We start from the raw sequence: 18,260 nt of genomic DNA on the forward strand, positions 1-18,260 counted from the left end.
TCAATAGCGATGCCCGAATAGCTCTAGGGAATAATAAACATGAAGAAGTTAAAGTTTTGAAGTACCTTAAGGAATGTAATCGTACGATAAAATTCGATTCTTCATTTTTAAGAGGTTGTATATGTATGATGTTCTTATGGTTCAATCAGGCTTATTGGACATATTCTTGTAGAAGGGAAGTTGTTTGCGTATTTCGAACTCAACTGTAAGGCCGTCTCCAGTGCCGTGTACTAGACTCGAGACTAAGTATAAGTACATGATGACCAGACACAAATACCTACGTAACATATATGCAAAAATCGTCTAGAAAGGTAGAGGTGGCCAAACCGCTCCACTGTACCCTAACCTTTTCATATCCATTTCATTAACAAAAAATATACGGATAGAGCATTTCAACAGCTGAGTTGGTATCCCCCATTCCTTTTGAATTCTCGCAACATACACCACGTGCTAGAAAACTGTGTGAACGTGCCCCACAGAACATGCGGGTATGTAACTCACTACTCCGAGAACTAATCTCTCCGCGTGCTGCAATCTGCGGAGAATAGGGTAACTCATTCTCCGACGCCGACGTCGAGGACGACCAGCGACAAGGACGATGCGCTTCCTCCCGATGATAACGGCACGATGACTCCTCCCGGTAGGGGAACTAGGTTTAAGATGCGTCGTCGGGGTGAAACGCGTCACCGCAATATTTCCAAGATTTTTGTCAAATTTGATCATTCCTTATATGTTTATATTACTTTGAACGCCTCTCTCGATAGAGCTTTTACCAATTTATTTGCTTTTAACCGCCTCATGTTGAATAACGTTTTCGACGAAACTTACAGTTAAATCGGGGTTTTCAATAGAAGTTGCATATTATCCCGTCTTTCCCTACGGACGGTCGGTCAGTGCAGGAAGAAAACTCAACCCGAGATGCTGGCTTTTCCGAAGGCTGCAAGATTTTCGCACCAACCTCACGGTTCAGTTGGATACAGACGGTCGGTGCGACGCCAGCTTTAACGGTGATTGTCCGCAGTTTTCCATACCGGGCTCACGATTCGAAGCGTGGATTTTCCTAGCGCTGGAAAAGCGGTTTGCTGTGTTCTGTTGTGATTTTCCGAGTGGCGGATCGAAGGGCTAACGGAAAAATCGGTTCCGGCACGTGGAGTGATACGTGTGGAAGCGCACATTAGGATTTATGCGAAATTGCCTGCGAAGGTTATAACCTTGGATTTGGGGTGGTTCTAGTGGTGAAAGATCAATTCGAAGGCGATTGATAACTGGAGAGCTGGTTCGACAGCATTCTAAGGATTATCGGTTGATACGGTGCACGTGAATGGTTGGCGGCAAGGCAAGTTGACAGGAGAAAGTGAATTATGAAAGCTTGCGTAGTGACATAAATACGTTACGTGCTTTGTGTTTCGTCGCGTATATTTAAATTGTTGTAGTTATTACTGAAGCATGATCAAGCTGCTTCAAAAGGAGAAAAGATAAATTTTTACCGAGCGCAATCCAAAAAAAATCGTTTTTCAATGAATCATGTAAAAGAAAGATGTACACATAGTAGTTTTAGGTTGGGTCATTGTCAAAAGAAATGGAATGTCACGCCAGTCATGATTCTATCAGCAGCATCATTTGAAACCACGAAAAATTTCTTGTTTTTGTTTATCGATATTGTTTATTGTTATCTCAAAAAGCTCTTTTATTTTGAGAATTTATATCAATTTTGATCATTGGTCATCCCGGTTCCGGAAATATTCCGAAGTTCTTTTGGGGACGTGTAGCCATCTTCTTCTTTTTTTCTGGCGTTACGTCCCCACTGAGACACAGCCTGCTTCTCAGCTTAGTGTTCTTATGAGCACTTCCACAGTTATTAACTGAGAGCTTACTTTGCCAATGACCATTTTTGCTTGCGTATATTGTGTGGCAGGTACGAAGATACTCTATGCCCTGGGAAGTCGAGAAAATTTCCAACCCGAAAAGATCCTCGACCGGTGGGATTCGAACCCACGACCCTCAGCTTGGTCTTGCTGAATAGCTGTGCGTTTACCGCTACGGGTATTTGGGCCCATAACCATAACCCAAGTAAATATTCAGGCTATAGGATATTTCTCATGATGGGTTGGACCCTTTAAAAAATTTTTTTGATGAGAGTGAGTTACGAAAAATTAGAGAAAACTAGTGCTATCATTTTCTGAGTAACGAGCAATTATGTTTATCACATTGCAGTGTTTATTATGTCAATAACGTAAATTTTTGGATAACGCCCGCTCGTAGAAGTTTCTTATTAGGGGGAGAACCCCTAGTACCGGGTAGCACCCAATACCGGACACCGTTGAGCAATTGAGAAATTATGGTCCAATCAAGATGGTGTATTAGATGAAAAGGAAGCTAGTATAGATAGGAATGGTTGCGTAGATTAACACACGCTTTTTTGAAAAAAAAAAAAATATACACAGATGTTTGAAAACCGATGAAAAGTTGACTTATCGCCTTAAATTTGAACTTATTAAATAATTATTTTGAATATGTAAACACAATTTCGCTCCCTCAGGAATAATGGAAAACCATAATTTGAAAGCGAGAATGTATCACTATTATGGGTCACCCACTATTATGGGTCATTTCCATTTGAACTGCATGCAAAACAGAGTGACTAATAATCGTGACAAGGTGACCCATAATAGTGTGACCACTGTATTTTGTACCATATTTGAACTAAATAAGGTCAAACTACAATTTTGGTCTACCATCTCCTGTAGTGTTGGACAGGTTCATTTGTTACATGATATCTTTGTAATTTTTGAACTAATGGTCTTCAAATATACTAATTTTCCTGGATTTTATGGATCATGATATTGAAGGTGCAATAAAAATAAAAAGAATTAAAATTAAAAAAAGCAAGTATGTTAAATGCCATTTTTTTCATCATATATGAAAGAGGTTTTCTTAAAAACAACTTGCATAATTAGCTCAGGGCTGAAAGTCTCTATAATAAAGCAAAAAAAAAACTTTCATAACAAGTAAAACTCAAATTACTCTTGTGAATGTTGCAAATTTATTGAATTGGCAGTTAAATACTAATCCTAGAGTAAACACATTTTACACATTTTAGGCATTTCCAGATCGTGTCCAGTATTGGGAGCCACCTTTAATTATTAGTCAATCTGGTACTGGAATACATCATCAAAACGCAATGCCGAAATGCATATTCATATTATAAAAAATATTTTTGTACGCTACAAAAACGATAATATTTATCATAAATAGGCACCAACACCGTATAAAATAAATATTTTTTGAATTACGAATTAAGCGGCTAAAGTCTCCAGTTCAGGGAGATGTCCCTCTATGTTGAACCGCATCTCTAAATGCAAAATATGTTGTGATCAATCCTAGTGTAGGATAAATTTGACCAAAAGATTGATGTTACTGGATCCATATAAAATCTTTAAGTCTAACAGATTTGCATGAGTTGATACTTTTGAATCGATTAAATTTTTAAATTCGTAAAAAATACGAAAACAAGTGCTCGAAATAAGATCAAATTAATTTGCACTTTATTTTATATCTCCCTCAATTGAGCCATTGAAATTCAAAAGTATATACCGTAATCCGGGGTATCATTGATCAGCGGGGTAACATTGATCGGAATGACTCATCTCATCAAAAGTTCGTATTATCATTTATTGATGAAAGATTTCTAAATCATAAATGGTGCTTCTTTTTCTTATATTCATGAGCTAATAAAAGTTACTATTTTTACGAAAATTGCGTTTACCTTACGTATTTTGTTAGCTTTTCGAAATAATGATTTTAATTTTTAAGGATGACACTACCGAAGATTCATGTCTCACATAAGTTCTGCAAACTATACAAGCAACGAAAATGTGGTTCTTACTAAAAATGGCATCGCCAAAAACGATTCCGTTGTCAAAACTTTTATAAGTATGCTCAATTAGGCAACATTACCGAATTACTGTTAAGCATGTAAAATTCCCTTAGGAAATTGCCTACCTTTAGGCGTATTCCGTAGTTCGAGGTATTTTTAATTTTAAAATAACTCAAAAAGTAAATGACTTGTAAGCGTTTGGCCTCCATATTCGGCATCAGGGGCCATGATTTAAGTAAGTAACGACATTTTCAATATTACCGAACGTTGTTTACATAGGTGATCAATGTTACCCCATATCAGCCAATTCAAAAAATCGCTGAAAATATTTTTTTTTAACATGCTAATTAAATCTTTCAATAAACAAAATACACTATATAGTCCCGAGCTATGGGTGCCAGTACTTGTTTTAAAAATATAAAATTTGCAGCATTTGCATTTTCAAACGAAATATTGAAGAAACATTCATGAAAATGATCAATGTTACCCCGGATTACGGTACTGGACAATACAAATCTGGTTCAGTTTTGAGGCACATTATTATATTACAAATTTCTCATCTATTTCATCGTAAAAGAAATCGAATGAAAGATATTATTTTATCCATTTTTGAGTGTTTTGAAAAAACAAATTATTAATTGGAACGCCAAAGTCAATTTTTGAAATATTGGCTCAAAATCATCTAACGCTAAGAAATCCACCTAGCAATGTGGTAAACATTCAATGTTTTCATAACATTCAGATAGAGAAATGGTGTCTTTGAAAAAGTTGTTGAAGGGGCACTTAAAAACAAGTTTGTCAAACATACGATTTTCCTATCTATTATACTCTTTGAGATATTTTTTTGTGTTTTCTACAAAATTGTTGGTCATGCAGAAATTAATGCTTTTGCTGAGCATGTAATCATGTTAACTACAGTTACATAACGACAACTTTTATTACGACAAATCTCTCTGTAACAACATTTCCAATGATACACTTATTTTGGTCTCAACTGAAAGGCCGTCGTCAGTGGTGTTTACTAGACTCTGTAAACTTTGATCCCTTCAACAGAAACTAACTTTTAGTTTCGAGTCTTTACAACGCTTTTAATTTTTTTGACAGTATTTATTCGGTACTAAGACAAAAAGGATTGCGCATTGGTGCCATACAAAGTCTTCCAAGCAGTTTCAACGGGAAACAGCAGTTATAAGCTGATAATTATTTTTGGTTTAAAATCTTCGTAAGAAGCATGTAAATAACGTCTTTTAAAAATGCCACAAGTAAACCTTTAAGGAAGATGACACTTGTTGGCGTATTAATACTATTTCAAGACCCCTAATTCTTCATCAGATTATGATAAGTACAATAAGCAACAGAAAAACAGTGATTATTATTGATTTTACTATGGAGTATTAAATTTTAAATTAAATAACTTATAATTGGTCTGAGAAAATTGGATACTCTTTTTCAGTTCTTCATAACGACATCCATATTATCTATAACAACATTTTTTAATATTACGAGGGGCGTTTTCGATGACATTTCTCTATATAACGATGGGCGCTTGTGATGTCGTTATAAAGAGTTTCTTCTGTATTATTAAATTAGGGTAAAGGTCATATGTTTGACTTTCCAAGGAGGTGGTTTCGGGTTTTGTCTAAATTTATTAAATACACAGAGTGCGACTTATTTTTCATAAATTCTCAAAACCAAAAATTCGTGTGCTCTTATGAGTTCGAAACACAATTAAAGAGAAACTTCAAAATTTGAACTAAACTATTAAGATTAAGATGTTGCACAAGCGTCTTGAAATTCTCCTTCCAGTTATAAAAAAATGGTCTTCAGTGAAGTCACCATAATTTCGTTATTTTCTAACCAATTTTGAAACTTTTAGCACCATTATCTTCAAAATATAAAGATTTACATCGAATTTGTCTAAAATTGAAAATAGTCTTAGCTAAAAATAGTTTTCTCCAATTTTTTTCTCACTATACTAAAAAAATCTCCTTTGTTTGAGCATAACTTCATAAAAACTCAACCGATTGCAAATTTTTTTACATGTTTTTGAAGAAAATTTAGTTGTTTTTAAACTGTTAATGCACCACATTTTTCTTAAAAAATGGTGATTAATCCATTTATCTCCCTGAAACTTTCGGTCAAAACATCTTCTAAAATTCAATCGAAAATTGCTCCAGAAATGCCACCAAGAATTGTTGGGGATTTCCTATAAAACTGTCTATGGGAATTTATATGAGATTGCAGCTAGAGATTTCTCTAAAAATACCTTCTGCAATTGCAGAGATTTCTTCTAAGGTTTCTGCAGACATTCCTGCTGTAATACTTTGAGATTTTTTCAAGTAAGTCTTGAAACATTTTTTTGTTAAGGAAATTATTCTGAAAAATAAATCCGTGAGGCCCTTGTAAAGAAAATCCTGAAGTAACCTCATATAAAACTAATGGAAGCTTTAAAGTCACTCTGTATAAACAATGATCTCTGAAATAACGCCTGGACACTTGAGGAAGTTTTATTAAGATTTCCTAGATAATCTACTAACACAATCTAACAAAAATCAATTCAATCGCGGGCTAGTAGTATATTTGGGGCACAGATAGCCGTTGCGGTAAACGCGCAGCTATTCAGCAAGATCAAGCTGAGGGTCGTGGGTTCGAGTCCCACCGGTCGAGGATCTTTTCGGGTTGGAAATTTTCTCGAATTCCCAGGGCATAGAGTATCTTCGTACCTGACACACGATATACGCATGCAAAAATGGTCATTGGCATAGTAAGCTCTCAGTTAATAACTGTGGAAGTGTTCAAAGGAACACTTAGCTGAGAAGCAGGCTCTGTCTCAGTGGGGACGTAACGCCAGAAAGCTTAGCTTAGCTTAGCTTAGCTTAGACTGACTACACATATCAATGGTTGCTATTCCGTGATTGACCGAAGTCAGTGAAAATGCACAAAGAATCAACTAGAAGTTTGACTGGGATTGGCCATAATCTTCTTCAGTGTGCATAATTCAGTGCCTCTATTTATACAGGGTCAATAACGGCGCCGGCCACGTCCTTGCAGTCAGGTGGGATTGAGGGAAGGAATGTTAGTGTGTAACCTTTGCTATTTGGAGACCGTGTTTGCCTCTGCATCTCCACAAAGGTTACTGGGAGGGATATTTGTTAATGGGGAGGGTCGTTGGGTCACAGGATTCACTTTGATAAGCGATTAGACCATGATAAATAATTATTTGTGAGATATAAACATGATTATGCCGACACTTGAGGTGACGAACCATTCAAAGTTTGTTGAACAAATACCTAAATGTTACATTCCTAACACTCCTATTCTTATGCCGACACTTACAGTGACGAACCATCCAAAGTTTGTTGAATAAAGTGAACCTTTCGGAAGTCTACACTTGTAGTGTCGAACCATTCAAAGTTTTTTTTAATTACAAAAATAAAGGTAAAAAGAAAGGGGTGTTTTGAAAAAAAAAAAGTTAAATATTAATAATTCATGAATCAGAGTTTATGTCGACACTCACAGTGACGAACCATTCATAGTTTGTTGAAAAATCATATATACATATAAGGACTAATCGAACGCGGCACTTTTTCACTTTACTCGTCCGACGCGCCACATATTTGATCCTGTCCTCATCGCTCGCCCCCGCAGGAGCAAGCGTCAAGGTCGAAGGATCAAACACTTCTAACGAACCAATCACTTTTTCACTCCTAGCAACCGACGCGCGACATGTTTGATCCTGCCCTCATTGCTCACCCCCGCAGGAGCAAGCGTCAAGGTCGAAGGATCAAACACTACTAACGAACCGATCACTTTTTCACTGCTTCACTACCGACGCGCGACATGTTTGATCCTGCCCTCATCGCTCGCCCCCGCAGGAGCAAGCGTCAAGGTCGAAGGATCAAACACTACTAACGGACCGCGCACTTTTTCACTCCTAGCAACCAACGCGCGACATGTTTGATCCTGCCCTCATCGCTCGCCCCCGCAGGAGCAAGCGTCAAGGTCGAAGGATCAAACACTACTAACGAACCGATCACTTTTTCACTGCTTCACTACCGACGCGCGACATGTTTGATCCTGCCCTCATCGCTCGCCCCCGCAGGAGCAAGCGTCAAGGTCGAAGGATCAAACACTACTAACGGACCGCGCACTTTTTCACTCCTAGCAACCAACGCGCGACATGTTTGATCCTGCCCTCATCGCTCGCCCCCGCAGGAGCAAGCGTCAAGGTCGAAGGATCAAACACTACTAACGAACCGATCACTTTTTCACTGCTTCACTACCGACGCGCGACATGTTTGATCCTGCCCTCATCGCTCGCCCCCGCAGGAGCAAGCGTCAAGGTCGAAGGATCAAACACTACTAACGGACCGCGCACTTTTTCACTCCTAGCAACCAACGCGCGACATGTTTGATCCTGCCCTCATCGCTCGCCCCCGCAGGAGCAAGCGTCAAGGTCGAAGGATCAAACACTACTAACGAACCGATCACTTTTTCACTGCTTCACTACCGACGCGCGACATGTTTGATCCTGCCCTCATCGCTCGCCCCCGCAGGAGCAAGCGTCAAGGTCGAAGGATCAAACACTACTAACGGACCGCGCACTTTTTCACTCCTAGCAACCAACGCGCGACATGTTTGATCCTGCCCTCATAACTCACCCCCGCAGGAGCAAGCGTCAAGGTCGAAGGATCAAACACTACTAACGAACCGATCACTTTTTCACTGCTTCACTACCGACGCGCGACATGTTTGATCCTGCCCTCATCGCTCGCCCCCGCAGGAGCAAGCGTCAAGGTCGAAGGATCAAACACTACTAACGGACCGCGCACTTTTTCACTCCTAGCAACCAACGCGCGACATGTTTGATCCTGCCCTCATCGCTCGCCCCCGCAGGAGCAAGCGTCAAGGTCGAAGGATCAAACACTACTAACGAACCGATCACTTTTTCACTGCTTCACTACCGACGCGCGACATGTTTGATCCTGCCCTCATCGCTCGCCCCCGCAGGAGCAAGCGTCAAGGTCGAAGGATCAAACACTACTAACGGACCGCGCACTTTTTCACTCCTAGCAACCAACGCGCGACATGTTTGATCCTGCCCTCATCGCTCGCCCCCGCAGGAGCAAGCGTCAAGGTCGAAGGATCAAACACTACTAACGAACCGATCACTTTTTCACTGCTTCACTACCGACGCGCGACATGTTTGATCCTGCCCTCATCGCTCGCCCCCGCAGGAGCAAGCGTCAAGGTCGAAGGATCAAACACTACTAACGGACCGCGCACTTTTTCACTCCTAGCAACCAACGCGCGACATGTTTGATCCTGCCCTCATCGCTCGCCCCCGCAGGAGCAAGCGTCAAGGTCGAAGGATCAAACACTACTAACGAACCGATCACTTTTTCACTGCTTCACTACCGACGCGCGACATGTTTGATCCTGCCCTCATCGCTCGCCCCCGCAGGAGCAAGCGTCAAGGTCGAAGGATCAAACACTACTAACGGACCGCGCACTTTTTCACTCCTAGCAACCAACGCGCGACATGTTTGATCCTGCCCTCATCGCTCGCCCCCGCAGGAGCAAGCGTCAAGGTCGAAGGATCAAACACTACTAACGAACCGATCACTTTTTCACTGCTTCACTACCGACGCGCGACATGTTTGATCCTGCCCTCATCGCTCGCCCCCGCAGGAGCAAGCGTCAAGGTCGAAGGATCAAACACTACTAACGGACCGCGCACTTTTTCACTCCTAGCAACCAACGCGCGACATGTTTGATCCTGCCCTCATCGCTCGCCCCCGCAGGAGCAAGCGTCAAGGTCGAAGGATCAAACACTACTAACGAACCGATCACTTTTTCACTGCTTCACTACCGACGCGCGACATGTTTGATCCTGCCCTCATCGCTCGCCCCCGCAGGAGCAAGCGTCAAGGTCGAAGGATCAAACACTACTAACGGACCGCGCACTTTTTCACTCCTAGCAACCAACGCGCGACATGTTTGATCCTGCCCTCATCACTCACCCCCGCAGGAGCAAGCGTCAAGGTCGAAGGATCAAACACTACTAACGAACCGATCACTTTTTCACTGCTTCACTACCGACGCGCGACATGTTTGATCCTGCCCTCATCGCTCGCCCCCGCAGGAGCAAGCGTCAAGGTCGAAGGATCAAACACTACTAACGGACCGCGCACTTTTTCACTCCTAGCAACCAACGCGCGACATGTTTGATCCTGCCCTCATCGCTCGCCCCCGCAGGAGCAAGCGTCAAGGTCGAAGGATCAAACACTACTAACGAACCGATCACTTTTTCACTGCTTCACTACCGACGCGCGACATGTTTGATCCTGCCCTCATCGCTCGCCCCCGCAGGAGCAAGCGTCAAGGTCGAAGGATCAAACACTACTAACGGACCGCGCACTTTTTCACTCCTAGCAACCAACGCGCGACATGTTTGATCCTGCCCTCATCACTCACCCCCGCAGGAGCAAGCGTCAAGGTCGAAGGATCAAACACTACTAACGAACCGATCACTTTTTCACTCCTAGCAACCAACGCGCGACATGTTTGATCCTGCCCTCATCACTCACCCCCGCAGGAGCAAGCGTCAAGGTCGAAGGATCAAACACTACTAACGAACCGATCACTTTTTCACTCCTAGCAACCAACGCGCGACATGTTTGATCCTGCCCTCATCGCTCGCCCCCGCAGGAGCAAGCGTCAAGGTCGAAGGATCAAACACTACTAACGAACCGATCACTTTTTCACTGCTTCACTACCGACGCGCGACATGTTTGATCCTGCCCTCATCGCTCGCCCCCGCAGGAGCAAGCGTCAAGGTCGAAGGATCAAACACTACTAACGAACCGATCACTTTTTCACTGCTTCACTACCGACGCGCGACATGTTTGATCCTGCCCTCATCGCTCGCCCCCGCAGGAGCAAGCGTCAAGGTCGAAGGATCAAACACTACTCTCAGTGGGGACGTAACGCCAGAAAGAAGAAAAAGTAGTATTCCGCAGGGTTTTTCTTAAGGAATTTCAAGAAAAAACAATGTACAGAATCTCTAAAGGATTGTAGGAATGATCAGAGGAATTATAGGGACAATTGTTGTTGTATTAGGTGGTGTAAAAATTTAAATAAACTTATAAAATTGCATGGGAATTTTTTGAGAACCCTTTTAAAATATGTTTGGAAAAACTGAATGAGTAATACTTGGATAAAATGTTGGAGAAATTTCAAGAAAATAATAGATTTTTTCGCAGAACCCCTTAAACAGTTTTGGATTTCTAGGAGGAATTCGCAATGAAGTCTTGAAGGAATCACCATGATCAGCTTGTAGGGTTTCTTGAAAAACTCAACTTTTTTTTAACTCTGAAATAAACCTTCGAGGTGGAAATTCTAGGATAGTTTTGGAAAAAAAAACATTAGGAAATTACTGGAGTTAGCAGTTTTGAAGATCGAAGGTTTATCTGGAGAAATTCTTTTAAGCATCCTATGAATTTTTTTGACAGAATTCCTAGGTGATTTGCTAGAGAAATCTCTAGAAGAATTTCTGAAGTGATCCCAGAAAGAGACCCTGAAACAAATCTGAACGAATTCACTATGTTAATTCCTGAAACTTTTCCTCGGGGAATCTGAGACGGAATTCTTAAAGTACCTGTTGAACATAGTATCTGAAGGTTTCTTAGGAGTCTGTGAAATTTTGCATTACGATTCAATGCGAGCAGGATTAGGAAAAAAGAGATTTTAGAGATTAGTTTGATCAAAATAGAGACTTAAGAGACTTCCCATTAAAAATACACTTTTTAGAGACTAACATTAAAATAGAGACCAAGTCTCTAAAAAGTAACCTACTATCAGCATTCTCTTTAAGATCATTTATTGGGTCAACTTGTATTATCATTCAATAGACCAAACTGCTTGTTTTCACAACCAGTAAGGTTGTTCTAGTCTTCTAGATAACACATAAACAGCCAAAATTATGTTAATATATGTAGTTTATTTTTCTTTGCACTGAAGTGACCCTAATAGCAAATATTTTCAGAAGAAACTAAAGAGTTTTGAAAAATGTTTCATCGCGCAAAAACTCCATCAAATATGTCATTGGAATTTTTTCAACGATCCTGAAAAATATTTTTTTCAGAAAATCATCAAAATCTCCTCTGAATATTTTTATGAATTATGCCTCAAATATCATTGGAAATTTGTCCGACTCATTTTTCAGGAACTAACTGAGTTCTATAAAAATACCTTGAAAATCGTCCAGAAGTTCAGCAATACTTTGACAGATTATATTAAGAGTGTACGCACTTTCAGAAACCGCTAGTACCATCCCATTCGTGCTGTGTATAACACGATGGGACTGGTCTACGATTAATCCATTGCTTCATCCAAAGATTCTTCAAAAAATTACAATGGAAGTTCCAAAAACATCTCGATGCATCTCATTACAGGGTTGGCCATAGATGTTTTTAAGAAACTATCCATTGATTAATTCAGAAATGGCATGAAGGATGGCTTCATATTATTTTCTAACGATTTAAGAAGTTTCTTATAACAATTCTTACAGTTAGTTTTCTATAGATATTCTCAATCGTTCTTCACACGAATTTAATCCTTTGACTGTCCTACCCAGGTCATTTTGTGCGTAGTACATGTCCTAGTACATCGACAACCAAACTACTATTTGACATCATTATAGGCGAAACCTGATTGGAGAATGTTAATAGATACCAAGGATTAGTTTTTTTTTCATAAAATTAAAAAAAAAATAATAGGAAAATGTACCTACAACAGTGTTTTTAGTTTGATTAAACACCGTTATCAGTTTGTATGAATTGGCATAAATAATATTTGTTGAAATATATCGATTCATATTCGCGTTTAGACATTGAGTTCAGCATAAATCAAACGTTTTCGGAATATAGAAAAGTATATTTCGAACAATACCGAATGAGTTAATTAGAGTAACTAGGCCATTGCACACTTCTAGGTGTTCATCATTCTATGGAAATTTGGGGACGGACCTGGTGTAGTGGTTAGAACACTCGCCTCTCACGCCGAGGACCTGGGATCGAATCCCATCCCCGACATAGTCACTTATGACGTAAAAAGTTATAGTGACGACTTCCTTCGGAAGGGAAGTAAAGCCGTTGGTCCCGAGATGAACTAGCCCAGGGCTAAAAATCTCGTTAATAAAGTCAAACCAACCAACCATCTATGGAAATTTCTGACGAAATCAACACTCTCTCTATATAACAATCTTGAAAACTTTATAGATCACCATTTTTCAAGTTATAAATTTCATGAAGTTGCCTACCGATTCCAACGATTTTCCAGAGACGCTATTTATTATATCACATCGAAGAAATTTTAAATTGTGACTGTTGCTCCTCCAAGGTACATCGAAATATCTCCTAAACAAGGTGAAAAATTATCAAAAAAAAGACACATATTCTGAAAAAGAAAAGTTCCTTGAGAGCTTGTGAAAAATGATAAAAATTCGAGAGACAAGTAAGAAAGTAAGAATAAAATATGTTTTGTGGTATAAAAATGATGTCATCGCTAGTAGAGACAACAGAAGTGTTATACGTGACACAATCTGTATGAAACCAGGGTTAGTAACTCCTTTAAAATTCAAGATAAGTTTCCAGTTATTCTAAAATCAACATGACCTCAAACAAACCCATAGTTTATTGATTCTTCGAAACGCAATCTAAATATCAAAGTGGTGTATATAAGTCTGTGAAATATTCCTAACAAACCGACGTCCAAGATAAAACTGAAGTCTCAAGCTCTGGATTTCTCAGAAACCGCAATCCTTCTGAAGAGCTTGAAGTGCTAGTGTTCTTAAGTAAAAGAAACAGCTTGTTCAAAACTGTATGAAAAAGGCAACAATTATTTACCAAATGGTCGTGTAATGTACGTGACTGCCTGAGAAACCTGTGTAGTGGTCTGCAAAAGATTCGTAATCAATTAGCACCGAGGAGTAACAAACAAGTGACAAATTCCGACAACCGCCCGGTACGTGTTGGTGTGAATGTACAACATCCGGAAGTGTGCAGTTGGTACCACAGAGAAGCTTATGCTGGCGGTAGTTGGGATGTGATGAGAATAAATTATTGGATGCTGCACTTGGTCGCATTTAGTGGTTTTTAGTGGTGAATAAAATGGTGCACTATGTGAATCAATTAGCTTCCGGGAATGCAATAAACAACAATTCGGAGTGTGATTATCAACTGTCGTTGTTGGTGCTGATTGAGTTGGCCCTAAGGGATGACGATTTGTAGTTTGTGATTGGTATCTGGATTAATCATTGGACATGCATATATTTAGTGTAAGTATATTAATTAGTATAGCATTTAATGAAAATCATCCCATTTATCTGTCATTTGCATTATTACGCGTTGCAAGAAAAAAATTGATTCTAGGAAAATCCAGGGTAATTGATTGGAAAAGTTTTATCACATTGATCATAGTAACCAGCGAACTCAAATATTTAATTTTTGTTTATGTACCTAAACTGTCAGCGGGCAGTTTTGGTCTGCACCACCAAATGCGTTATGTTGTTATTTTTATGATAGGTACTTATGATTGGGGATAACCAGTGATTTGGGATAGATAACCTGTGTACAGTAGAAGCGACAAAAGCTCTCTATAGCGACATTTTCTGGTCCCTTGAAACATATTTGATGTTATAACTATTCTCTATTACGACGGTCCCTTGCGATGTCGTTATAACTTCGACTGTATTTAGGTTTTCCAATCTGGATCATTTGTGTGAATCAAGTGACTTAACATTGAAAGATTGAATAAGTGGTTAGGGGGTAAAAATAATTTTCAGACATAATTTTAGAGAGAAAAAATGATTTATTCCTTTCTAAGTCGTTGGGGAAAATGCTGAATGAGTGATTTTTCTCGATAACCAAAAATCTCGGATCGATTTTTCATTTAAGGCTAAGTAGCCCGTCATTGAAATTTGTATGTGTCGTTTATGATTGTTGCTAAATCATGTCAATATTTCGAATCAAAGAAAATCAGTTAGTTTTGCACTGATGTACCGTTTTGACTCATGTTCCGAACACTTAAGGTCGGCAGTGACTTTAAATGCATCTGATAGACATAAATTAGCTGATATTTGTAAAAATTTAAATTTCTTCGAAAAAGCCTTACCGTTATCTGTTGAGTGTGCCGATAAAAATGTTTATTCAAACGTGTTTAGTATTGTTTTTACATAAAAATATGGAACAACATTTTGATTCAAATGCCGAACACTGTACTCATTCTGTCTCATATTCCGAACACCTTGATTCAAATTCCGAACAGCACGAATAAATCGTATTCAAATGAATCAATTCGCAAGCAAATTCATCTGAGCTAGTTCTAGTGGTCTCGAACTAGAGAATCATCACTACTCCCGAGGTATACAATATATTGGAAGACGTGAAAATTGAATTGCAATTGACTGCCGTTTCCTACTAAATTGATGACATATTTCAGCGACATATTTCACCTCATCCGCCATACAAAAACCGAGTGTTCGGAATATGAGTCTGTTCGGAATTTGAGACAAAACGGTATCTGAAAATGTATGAGGATACTTTCTGCATGTCAGCGCATATGGTGATACTTTTCCGGATCAATATGATCTATGAGGACTGAGTTTTATCACTTTAAAATTTGGAAGCTGCTATGTCAGCATGACTGCCAAAACGAGTGACGGGCTACTTAGCCTTAAATGATATTTCATTTGAATGATTTCAGACCACATTGCCAGTTTGCCAGATCCCATTTCTAATTTTAATCTATAGCTTTGAAACGTCATGTACTGATTAGGTGTATTTACTGATTCATAATTTATTTATTTATTTATTTATTTCGTCAAGCATAGGTAGACTACATACAATAATTACAATACTTTCTTACATGCTATGGATTACTTCTATTGTTCTTTAGCTGTGTTTTAAGCTGCTCTTTGGACATAGTAATGCCAATGAATTCGCAATGTACATTATACTGACGCATCATACGGTTTATTGGTCCGTTTTGAGCATAATGCGTTCTGCATGATTTTTCTGAAAATAATTTTCTTGTTCTTAAATGCCGAAGGGTGTGTAGAAGTTTAGTTGAGAAAGAAGTGCAGCAGAGTCTACACGGTTCGAAATAATGTTGTGTATAAAGAGAATCATTGCGAATTCCCGGCGTTGCTTAAGTGTTTCCAAGTTGATGAGCATGCAGCGTGCTTCATACGACGGAAGTGGCAGTACAGTCCAATTCAATTTCCGAAGGGCGTATAAAAGGAATTGCTTCTGTACTGATTCTATGCGTTCTTCGTGTACGACATGATACGGGTTCCATACTAGGTGACAGTATTCCAAAATTGGTCTTACATATGTAGTATACAATAGTTTAATAGTATATGGGTCTTGAAAATTGTTGCTGAACCTCTTAATGAAGCCAAGCATGCTGTTTGCTTTGTTTATTATGGAATTATAATGTTCTACAAAAGTGAGTTTAGAGTCTAGGATTACGCCCAAATCCCTTACAATTTTACACTTCTGCACTACTTGATTTCCTAAAAATACTTCAATTGGTGGTGTTACATATTTTCGACTAAATGCTATTGAATTACATTTTTTGATATTTAGCTGAAGTAAACTTTTTTGGCACCAAGTGAAGAATAAGTTAATGTCATTCTGGAATTCTTCTGCTTCGCTAGAATTACTTACTTCCATGAAGAGCTTCATGTCGTCTGCATATATAAGAAATTTTATTTTTCTAAGTAAAAAGGAAATGTCGTTTACATACAAAATAAAAAGAAGTGGGCCTAAATGAGAACCTTGGGGTACTCCAGAGGTTACAGAAATGGGTGCTGATAATTTATTTTGAAAGCGCACAATTTGTTTCCTATGTGATAGATATGACTGGATCCAACTCAAGAGTCCTGGCTCCATTCCTTGATTATCCACTTATCCATTATCCACATTGATTATCCACTCCTATCCAGTTTAGGAAACGGTCTTTCGCTTGAATACAAGAATTTCAATTTTCACACAAAGGCTCATGAAAAGAAGTTTTTGCAGTAACATTATCGTCATGTGGCTTACTGTTATCGAGTTCAATCTGCTCTTCTCTATGCGGGGATTGCGATTGCACTCTGTGCGTATAAAATAGTACAATACTTAATTAGGTTTTCATTTATTGAAAAGCATACCGCCTAAAAGGGCCTTCTTTAGCCTAGTGGCGGCTACAAAGTAAACAATGCTGAAGTGGAAATTTTATTTATTTTTCTGGACGTAGAGTATTATTGTAAATGGCACACGATATATGATTGCAAAAATGGCAACTTAGGCAATGAACGCTCTCAGTTACTTAGTGCTCTTATAAGCGGTTTCTTCACCACCGCTTAGGCCTTAAACCCAGTTTAACTATATGGGTAAACGTGGTTTACGGGCTAAGCGAAGGTGAAGAAATTGGCCCTTAGAAAATTAAGATCAGATGGAAAAAATCATCGTTTTCCATAGAAATCTGGACACTTATGGAAATAAAATTGCAATGAAAGAACTTTTAATTTAATGTTTTAAATATAATGATTGCCATGCCGCATACAAGATAATTATATTCATAACATTTCAAACTTTTCTTATACTTTACCAGTTCTATTGAACTATGGGTTTGAGAGAACCATACAGTAGGGCTCCCATATCTTCCTTTCCATTTTTACCATAATAATAGTGTTCTATGAAATTTTTAGCTTCTTCAGTGGTGATTTGAAGGTGGCTCAAAAACAATTTAGGTTTATATGGAAATTACTATGATGAAATTTTGAAAAAAAAATGATAAACATTCTTCAAACCATCATAAAGAAAGTTGCTGATGAGAGCAATTCAATTCCACGGATGGGAGTGGAAGAAGAGAGATTTATTGATTTGTTTGTCATTTTTAGCACCACATAGGATTATATTCCTGCAAAATTCTGCAAAAATCCCAAAAAAAAATTGGCTAAAAAAGATTTCCCAGACAACCAAAATGTACTTATAACGAGGCATTGGCCTGGAGGCTTTGCATGTGCAGAATTTCACTTATAAAATGTCGCGAAAAGGCCTTCTACGTACAAAAGTGGAGGCGATAAACGTGTATATATTATGTGATAAATAAAAGCATACAATGCAAGTGTTTAAATTTTCTACCGATCTTATTGTGATCTTATTTGAATTTACATATGAGATTAACGAAATAAAATGTACAAATTTTCTCAGAAAAAAAGTTTTATGCGAGGAAATTTATCATTCTGACAATTTTATCCACCGTGTTTTGCGAGTTCGATGTAATTTGTGTGAAAAAAACGAGTTATTACGTGAACTTTTATGCGACTTCTGGT

At 38.8% G+C, this 18,260-nt stretch overlaps 1 protein-coding gene across 5 annotated transcripts in view; it reads left to right on the forward strand.

The window, feature by feature from the left end:
• The first annotated feature begins 963 nt into the window (after window positions 1-963).
• LOC5568775 (zwei Ig domain protein zig-8) overlaps window positions 964-18,260 on the forward strand; it is a 141,986-nt gene continuing 124,689 nt past the window's right edge. The window contains exons 1-2 of one of the 5 annotated variants that reach the window (XM_021845026.1): window positions 964-1,203; window positions 13,522-14,216. The gene's annotated coding sequence lies outside the window, so the exon portion shown is untranslated. Of the gene's footprint in view, window positions 1,204-13,360; window positions 14,217-18,260 lie in introns of those variants that run through there. The other 4 variants (XM_021845027.1, XM_021845028.1, XM_021845029.1 and 1 more) reach the window with 4 other exon arrangements.

This window comes from Aedes aegypti, chromosome 2, assembly GCF_002204515.2.
Source record: "Aedes aegypti strain LVP_AGWG chromosome 2, AaegL5.0 Primary Assembly, whole genome shotgun sequence".
Classification (NCBI taxonomy): domain Eukaryota; kingdom Metazoa; phylum Arthropoda; class Insecta; order Diptera; family Culicidae; genus Aedes; species Aedes aegypti.